Source organism: Triticum urartu, chromosome 3 (genome assembly GCF_003073215.2).
Source record: "Triticum urartu cultivar G1812 chromosome 3, Tu2.1, whole genome shotgun sequence".
Lineage (NCBI taxonomy): Eukaryota > Viridiplantae > Streptophyta > Magnoliopsida > Poales > Poaceae > Triticum > Triticum urartu.
Genome location: NC_053024.1, coordinates 23,596,142 through 23,605,849, shown reverse-complemented (window position 1 = coordinate 23,605,849; position 9,708 = coordinate 23,596,142). Strand labels below are relative to the sequence as shown.

At 43.2% G+C, this 9,708-nt stretch overlaps 1 long non-coding RNA gene across 1 annotated transcript; it reads right to left on the bottom strand.

Annotated features, from left to right (window-relative positions):
- Window positions 1-5,959: 5,959 nt before the first annotated feature.
- Window positions 5,960-7,062, bottom strand: LOC125547756. Its single transcript, XR_007300754.1, has 3 exons — window positions 6,916-7,062; window positions 6,147-6,362; window positions 5,960-6,006 (listed from the first exon to the last, which is right to left on the bottom strand). It is a non-coding gene; the product is annotated as an uncharacterized LOC125547756 (long non-coding RNA).
- Window positions 7,063-9,708: the final 2,646 nt, after the last annotated feature.

Genomic DNA, 9,708 nt, shown 5'->3' with positions numbered 1-9,708 from the left:
AGCCAAGAGGAGCTCGGCGGGCGGCGAAGACTAGTTCGGCAGCCGGGCGGAGGGCGGCGGGGAGGCAGTCGTGCGGCCGGCGCAACGGCCGTGGACAGGCTCACGACCGACGAGAGGAGGTCGACGGCAGCCTAAAAGACCCGGCGGAGGCCTACCTCGGCAGCCGGACCGCCGGAGGGGCCGAATCCCGTGTCGGCTACCACTCAATTCGGCGGCAGGGAGGCGACGGGGGCGACGGGGGCGGAGGGCAGCGGAGGCGGAGAGCGGCGGAGGGGATGTGGAGTGGTGGCGGCGCCGACGGCGAGGATTTGGGCGGTCGCGGCGGCGGATTCCGGCCGGCTATGTCGCGGGCGGGCGGACGGGCGCGGGCGAGAACAGAAATGAAGTGGAGGTTGGGCGTTCGCGGGCGGCGGCTAGTTTTGGACCAGATGCATCTCGTGATGTATATTTACATCGCGAGATGTTGCATTTTACATCACGAGGAGGCCGCGGTCCAATTTTTTTTTCCATATAGACTGTTTGTTGAAGCAGCGTTTTTTGTCCCAGACGATCCAAAAGTTAGTTATTTTTACATTTGGACCATCTATTGAAGATGCTCAAAGCGCTTAGGATGCGCAGCCTTGAACATTGGTCCGGGTCTCCATCAGATCGACAGTGTGTTCCATGGCGCAAACCGCAACTGCACCGTACCAAACGAAGCAAGCGCCAAAGATTCTTGCAGAACGGTTGGCCTGGTGTCTCCCACAGTACTTGTCTACGACCCGGCGTGGTTAGAGCATCTCCAGTCGCGCCCTCAACAGGCCTCCTCAGGCTACTTTTTGGCGCCAGCGACAAAAAACGCCCCAGTCGCGTCCCGAGGATGTCGAAAATCGCCGGTTCGGTCCTTTTTTCCACCCGGCGGTCACAGGCCGAACCCGATGCATTGAGGGGCAATTGGGGGCTCCGGCGCAAGGGAAAAGCGCGGCTGGCCCACACCGGCAGAGAAAAAGTCAAGGTTTTCTTCCCCGACTCGCCTCCCACCCCCCGAGCCCTCGGCCGCCACTAGCTATATCCCGGCGCCGCCCGCCGCCCTTCACTGCTAGATAGCCATTCCCCGCCGGAAAAATAGCAGAGCTTCGCCGCGGTAGCCCCTCCAACAGTAGCTGGGCATTTCCGGCCGCAGAGGGGCAGTTTAGCAGCGGGTACACGCCCACCAGGCGCAAGGTGTTCGGCGATTTGCCTGCCTCGGCGATGGACTCGGATGACGAGGAAGCGCTCGCTGCGTTGTTGGAGGAGGAAGCCGAGGCCGATGTCCAGGAAGAAGAGCATCTCATGGTGCTCGCCGCCCTCGCCCAGCTGCTGCCGAGCAATGAAAAGCCGCGGCGAGGTGGCTTGGCGCCGGAGCAGGTGAAAGCAAAAAAGCGGCATCGTCTCGAAGGCTACTTCGTGCTCTACTCTGACTACTTCGCCGATACTCCACTTCACGGCAAGAAAATATTTCAGCGCCATTATCGGATGAGCCGAAAGCTCTTCCTCGGGATTGTGAATTCCATTCGGGAGTTCGACAACTACTTCAAGTGCAAGATGGATTGCACCGGCGCCCTTGGATTCACCTCCATCCAGAAGTGCACGACAGCGATGAGGATGCTTGCATACGGAGCTCCCGGTGATTCACTCAACGACTATGGGCGGATGGCCGAGTCCACCAGCATAGAGTGTTTCTACAAGTTCTGTCGGGCAGTGGTGGCCGTGTGTGGACCGCAATACTTGAGAACACCCAATGCGGAAGACACTTCTCGGATCCTAGCACAGAATGCAGCAAGAGGATTTCCTAGGATGCTTGGAAGCATCGACTACATGCATTATAAATGGAAGAATTGCCCATTTGCTTGGCAGGGGATGTACAAAGGTGCCAAAGGCGGTTGTAGTGTGGTACTTGAGGCGGTGGCCACACAGGACCTCTGGATTTCGCACTCCTTAGTGATCTAAACACTGTTAAATTTCTTTACGAAGGGAGCACAATCAAGTCCAAGTGTGTACCTATACATATTTTTTTGTAGGTCTAAAGCTTTTAGTTTCAAGGATGCCACAGTTAGGAATTGAATTACTACCATTTGCTCGTGTTGGTAAGTAAGAATCAAGTCCAAGTGGTTCTCATTTATATGGATTACTAGTAGAGTGCCCGTGCGTTGCCACGGGCCTTAAAAAATTGAGAACATTCTTTTATTGATATTATTATTAGTATTCAATATCGGGCTACTGATTACATCACTATGCCTTCCTTCTCATTGCAGGTTAGTTGTTACTGATTGCATATCAAATTTCACATGTATAGAAAAGATAGCCAATCACATACGAAAATATTGAGATCCACTTCACTTGCAATGTAATTCGGTAACATACACGACCAGATATAATGAACAAAACAAATAAAGTCATACAAAAACATAGAACTCTTTATTGGGCATTACAAATGATAGGTGGCACATGGAGGCCCTTTTATGCTTAAGATTAATCATCTCATGAAAGCATGTCTGTTATTATCCATTATTTAAGAGTGCAGTGCATTGTAGGTCCTCGAACTATTTCAGGGGTGTCACGTAGGTCCTCGAACTACGAAAATCATCATCCAGGTCCTTGAAGTGTTGTAAATGTGTCATTCAGGTCCAAAATGTCCCCCTCTAACGGGCCATCTGGCGCCGTTAACCATGAGCACTGAACAATAAACCATGAACAGAAATGATGGAACTGGAACGCTATTATTACTATTCACGGTTTCCTGTTTAGTGTTCACGGTTAACGGCATCAGCTGGCCAGTTAGAGGGGGTCAGGGAGATTTTGGACCTGACTAACACACATACTGCACTTCGAGAACCTGGATGACGATTTTCATAGTTTGAGGACCTACATCACACCCCTGAAATAGTTCAAGGACCTACAGTGCACTTCACTCATTATTTCAATATGACACATGTAGGATTTTGTTTCCTTATTCCAAGATTCTACAACCAGAATTCCCTGGCAAACTTTTACACATGAAATTAGGCACTTGAAACCGTACAGGTTAGTACACATACCTCCTACCATTTAGAAACCATGGAAACATAAAATATTTCAACACTTTCCCATATACTATTCATAGCTTGGACAGGCCCCATCAACTTTTCTTGGCTCAAAAGGACTGAGGCCCCTCCAACTGCACTCAACTTCTAGGATATCTCTCCTTTGAAGGCCATGAAAACAATCATACAACAAGATTGTCTGTGATCATAAATGGCATTTATAATTACTTGATATTTTCATATACAATATCTAAATACTATAGTTTATAGATGCTGTACTTTAAAAGAACTAAGACTACTGGTATCCATAGCTAGAATAGATAAATACAAATAATTAGAGGCATGAAACTCTAACATTAGATAGGCCCGTGTAGATTGCATACATGTAACCCTTATAAACTTCGCGTCTAATTTTTTTGCAATAGGCTTTTTACCTAGTATTTTCCTAAAAATGATACTTAAGTGAATAAAGCACTGCTCGAGATAACATTGTGAGTTGGTTCATGCTAAGATCATGCGAACTTTCACAAGGATATCGACATTGACCACTCCAGCTAGTAGATTCTCCAAGGAAAAATAATCCTATTCTACACATAGAGAAAACCTATATCATTCTTTAGTATAAATTAAGGCTTGACATTCCACTTCAGCTAATTTTTTGTTCAATCTATATACATGGAAGATAATGTTGCACTAACAAATCAGAACTTGTATCATTAATTATTAGCAGCAAATATTCTTTCCATAAAAAATTAAACATGTCAAATTCTCGCCGTGAAATTATGTCTTGGGTCTAGCTTAACCTATTCAGCAAGCTACCATTGACCATATTGTAGTCCATATGAAAAAGAGACGAACATCATATTCTACTGAAAAACAACAATGTGTAGCCCCGTCCACCACGTTTCGCTTCATATTACATTATTCTCACTTATCACACATACTACAATTCAACCATGCATATCAGTGAAATATAGGAATGGATCTCTAGTAGAACAATATATGCACCCTTTTTTTTTCAAAGTGACTTCTATGTTTGCTACTACTATCTTCTACACACAGCCCCTACAACAGAATTGACTGTGGTCTCAAGTTCCTTCTCCCACTAACCATCTCTGTCACAATTTTGTTGTAGCTATTCTAAATAGATGTCGTGGTCTGCCTCGGATACTCGTGCCTGAGAAGAGGCTACCCCATTGAACATGCATTGTTATACGCCAGGCAAGAAAACTCTGAACTGCACCACACAACGCCGACCACAATGTCACGTCCATGATCAAAATTAAGTGTTCTTGGCTTCCAGCCTTGGCCAAAAACTGCACCAGAACTGCCAGAACGCCATGTGGTCTCTTAAGAGGCGGGAAGAGCTAGGGAGCACCATGACACGACGTCTACAGCTTGGTGGTGGTGCTGGTGGGTGGTGTTGATCTCATCACCCTGGCAATGGCTCCATGGAGGGTTAGGGATTTTTTGGAGCATGCTATTACACTGGATGAGACGTGTGTCCCCCTCCCGTGAGCTTGCGATGATGGGATCATGGTCGTCGTCGTCCATGCCTAATTGGCACATGAAACTAAACGAAGAAACACTCAACATATTTCTTCATGCAAAATCAAATACTATTGCAACTAAAATATATAATGCAATAACGAGTGTTTCAATGTTCTTCTGTTTATAGTCAGCGGGCAACAAGTTACAAATATGTTCTTCTTTCATCAGTTGTTATGTTTGTGTACCTCAGGCTTGTAGACAATACGATTTTGTTAGCCTGCACCACTACACTGATCTTTTGAAATGATAAATTTTAGCAACTATGTCAACAGTACTAAATCGCAGAAAAAAGTGAAACAACACCAACTTTAGCTTCACCAGAATTTCCTCAATATGTAGGAATAAAACAACGGATCTCAGCTACTTTTCATAAACCATGAAAATGTGTAGAAACTTTAATTTTTCAACCAAAATAACACTATCCTCGTGTAGGAAAAGAAGCACGTAAACGACAATTACCCTCCTCGTGTAGTAGAGAAACACCATCAATGAATAGTCTCAATAAGCTTTCTGGATGTTTCAGTCTTCGGACGTAATATTCAGTTCTGACATAATAATTAGTTCAGAGAGGAAATCCCCGTGTAGTAAGGTATGTTGTGTATGCCGGCAATGTCGCGGGAGAGGCATGTCCCAGGAGTGGCACTGCAGATGCACGCCTTGCACCCCAGTCCCTCGCCATCCAACAGGGAAGCACCGCCACAGTTCGCTGGCCACCGGCAGGGAACAGCAAGGTGTGGCGCCGCAGACCCATGCCTTGTACCCCCATCCCTTGCCCTGCAAGGCAGCCTGTCGTCAGGATCGACACCATCTTTAATGTAATCTTTTCCAATACAAACCGCGTCTTTAAAATACAGCAGCGCAACACACTTACAGACCAAAGTACTCTAAAGTGATATTTCCAGTTCTCACAAAAAAGTGATATTTCCAAAATAAAAGTTTGGCGTTGCTAATTTCAGTATCTACATAGAGCAAAGCCTTTAACAGAAAAACATCAATGGATTTAAGATGGTGGGAGGATTCTGGATAGTTGGCCTCACCGGAAATAGAGGCGTTCGGTTGTGCTCGACGCGGATATGATAGTAAGATAGTGAATAAATCACAATTTTATTTCAGGTCTGAATTATTAGGGAATTTGATGCCACCTTAGAATTAACATATTGCATATATATTTTGTAACATCTAATTGCAGGTCGTCAAGTGGCTCAGGTTGTAGGGTGTAGTTACATATGTACAAAGATCACGACAATGAGTAAACATACAATCTAAATTTATTCTGAAAGTCATGCATCTAGACCAAACAAATTGAGTTTGGTAAACGGTATACATGAATTTTCACAACTTTGCTCAAGTCATCCGGATCCGGTCACCTCCAGCAGACCTCGCAAGTCATAACAATAGTTTACTTGTGCTAACCCTGCAACCCATTAGTCAAAAACATCAAATCTATTTAGATATGTATTGAAAAGTAAGGATTATAAAATTCAAATAAGGGAAAAATAAGAGATATAATATAAAGATATAGTTCTGAAATTGTGTGGTGGTTCAGTGTCTCACCCTTCAGAACAATTTTCAGGAAGGTGTTTGGGTCCAATACAGTGGGTATATCATTGTTTCATTGCACATCCGTACCATCAATGATCCATCAAACAATGGCCACATCTCATTGTTGATCAACAGTGACTAATTTAACTTGAGATGCAAATAACCCATTGGTATAAACCAGTTGTAATACCGAAGATCGTCTCCAGTCATCGTTGAGCAATCACCCGCCTATGAGTCAACAAAATTGATGTTGAGGACAGTGATGTTAAATTCAGATAAAACTCCATCATAAATCACAAAGAACATCAATTTCAAGGACCAGCACCATGCCACTTTCCCAAACGCTTGGTGTCCTGAATCAAACTATTTCAATTGCATGATGTGCGTCGATGAAACAAAGCAAAAGTAGTGCAGATTGGACGCTAGAAGACCCCCCCCCCAACCTCGCATGTTTCTAAACATGAGAAAATCAGTTACTAAAGCCAAAATAATGCAATCTATATATTATGTAATTCACTCTAAAAAAATGAAAATCACATTATACAAGTCAAGCATACTCAAAGGAACTGGTAATATTTTTGTCCAGCACATCTCAATCGAACAGCTAATTCCAAGATGGGCATTATATGGCTCTCCCCAGCTTGGTAGGCTGCACCATGCTTCTTTCTCCAAATAGAAGAGCATAGTAAATGTTTTAGTAAATACATGGAGACGACGCATGGCACGAAACCATTATCCAGCAGTTGAAAAGCATCAAACTGGACGAGTTGACGAACTTTACCCGCTTGACAATCCCGCAGCCCCATCGAGCCTCGCGTCGAGCCTGCCAACCTCGGAGAATAACGAATCCCCACAGCTGCTGACTATTCCACCTGCTTCCACAAGCACCCCTTCGGCCACCAGCAATGCCGCCTCCCGCCACCGATGGTCAACGTAAACATGCACAGAAACAATGAAATGGATAACACTTTTTCCCCCTCTATTACACATACACAGAGCATAATGTACTCAATAAAAATCAAGTAACCCTCCCTCACCAGCATCTACTCAATTAGACTACTAATCCGGCTACCTTCTTTTCGGGGCAAAAAATAACAAATCTACACCACCCTCGCGCAAGCAAGAAGTAATATGTAGTGAAAAAATCAAACACAAATTCGACGAAGAACACACTGTACGGACGCAACTATTTTCCACAATGTTGTCTGGTGATAAATTTGCAACTATTTTTTGGACATATTTTCCACGAATGTCATCTGGTGAAAAATTTCTATTCGCTATGAAAACATTTGTCAATGTTTCACACTAAAAAAAATTCAGATTTTTTAATTATTTTACTGTTCACCCAGGTTCAAGTGAGCTAGGGATTAGAACAACATTTTTGGACAAAGTACTACAGAAATAATCCAAGCAATCCTACTATAATATCAAGGCACACATATAAGTGATTATTCTCTCATGCAAACTGAAGTACTCCCTCTGTTTCTAAATATAAGTCCATTTAGAAACTTCAATATGGACTACAAACGGATGCATATAGACATTCTTTAGAGTGTAGATTCATTCAGTAGTCCATATTGGAATCTGCAAAAAAACTTATATTTAGGAATGGAGGGAGTAGTATATATATCCACCTCACGGACTACTATATTAAGATGGCCAAGCCTTTGTTAATCATATGAACATGGTACAGGCAAGGAGGACATTAGCTAAGAAATGTCGTATCAAAGAATAGATAGATGAACATGCAAAATTTGATGTAGAAAACAAGGATAATCTTACCTGAATCTCTTCCGATGACTGCGCCTTGGCAGAGATGATATAGAAAATCTCGACTGGGGTGTATTACTCGATGGAGGTGTCGTCTGGTAGCGGCGGCGTGCACGGCTGCATCAGAGTGTGACCCGCCACCACGGGCATAGGCGTTACAGATTGGCGAGTGGAGGTCGACGAAGGCGCTGGCATGCCTGCACGAGACATGCGCAAAATTATCAAATCAGCATTGAACGTACCTTATAGATGGATCTCTCAAAATATACTCTCATTCATCAATTCCTTTTCAGAAAATAAATGGAGTGGCTGGACCAATCTTAGCTCTGCTTGTATGTTTGTGCTCCAAAATCTTCCTCGAACTGGAGATTGACGGTCATATACTATGCATTAACTCCAAGGCAGAGACTTATTATCATCTTCAAAATAAGCTCACGTGTAAGAAGATATCCATGAGAAGTACATCAAATTATGTATGAAAATATCTGAACCAAACAGAGCACCTATTTATCCTCATATCATAGTTTTCATTCACTAAAATGTGCCGTTGGCCTAATATGCATGTCTGACCAAAAGTGTGATGAGGTGTTGGATCAGAGGTTTTAGTTAGGTCATGAACTGATCCCATCACTCAACAGTTAACACGAGAGTTTGGCGAGAGCAACAGAAAGTATGGTTAGCATATACGAAACACAAGTACAGATCCATAAGGAGAGGACATATATGGCCTGTGTGTTACCTGTTGTGGTGAAACCGTATGCTTTTTGACCAAATATATATATGCAAGGCAACATGCAGATGAATAGCATGAAGATGTGGGCAAAAAGGCACACGTTTGTTCAAGTAGGTTTGATAGGATGCTTAAAATAAGAAGGTTTACTATAACCATGGGCCTTGTAGCAGAAGAAACAACAAAGTAACTATGCTGCCGAAACAAACGGGATCTAGGAATTAAAGCATGGACAAAAGAATGCAAATACCGAATACTTGCAAGAATAGAAATGCAAATTAAAACGGATCTACTAACCCATAATTTTTAAATACAAATTATTTGAATATATTACAAATCAAAAGCTTGCAAGAATAGAGATGGTCAGATGGAACATACCGAATACCGACAGCGCACTAAAGACAATCACGAGGCAAATGCCCTTTCCGAGACCTCATTGCAGTAAAAGTTCGAATAATATCCTTATCATCAACGGACTTGAGTACCACCTGCTCATTGTAACTTGTAACACATGACTTGTACCATTCATTATTGATCTTGCTACGCAGTTTGCTCCCTGTTAAAAATAAGAAAACAGTTTTCTCTCTATTAGTGCTCGACAGAAAAACAGAAGTGTTCATAAAACTTTAGAAAATTGACAAATAAAAAATACAGTCATGCAAACTTAAAGAAAATGACATGTTTGGCTTGACATAACAAGGATGATAGGATCAGGAAAATCAGCTTTATCGACAAAATCTGATCTATATAACTTTAAAGTAGATACTTGGTAAGCTCGTCAAGTTTAACCCGAGTATTCCGCATGTGCAAAACTGGCTTGCACCCGTTGTATGTGAACGTAGAGCTTATCACACCCGATCATCACGTGGTGTCTCGGCATGACGAACTATAGCAACGGTGCATACTCAGGGAGAACACTTATACCTTAAAATTTAGTCAGAGATCATCTTATAATGCTACTGCCGAACTAAGCAAAATAAGATGCATAAAGGATAAACATCACATGCAGTCAGTATAAGTGATATGATATGGCCATCATCATCTTGTGCCTTTGATCTCCATCTCCAAAGCACC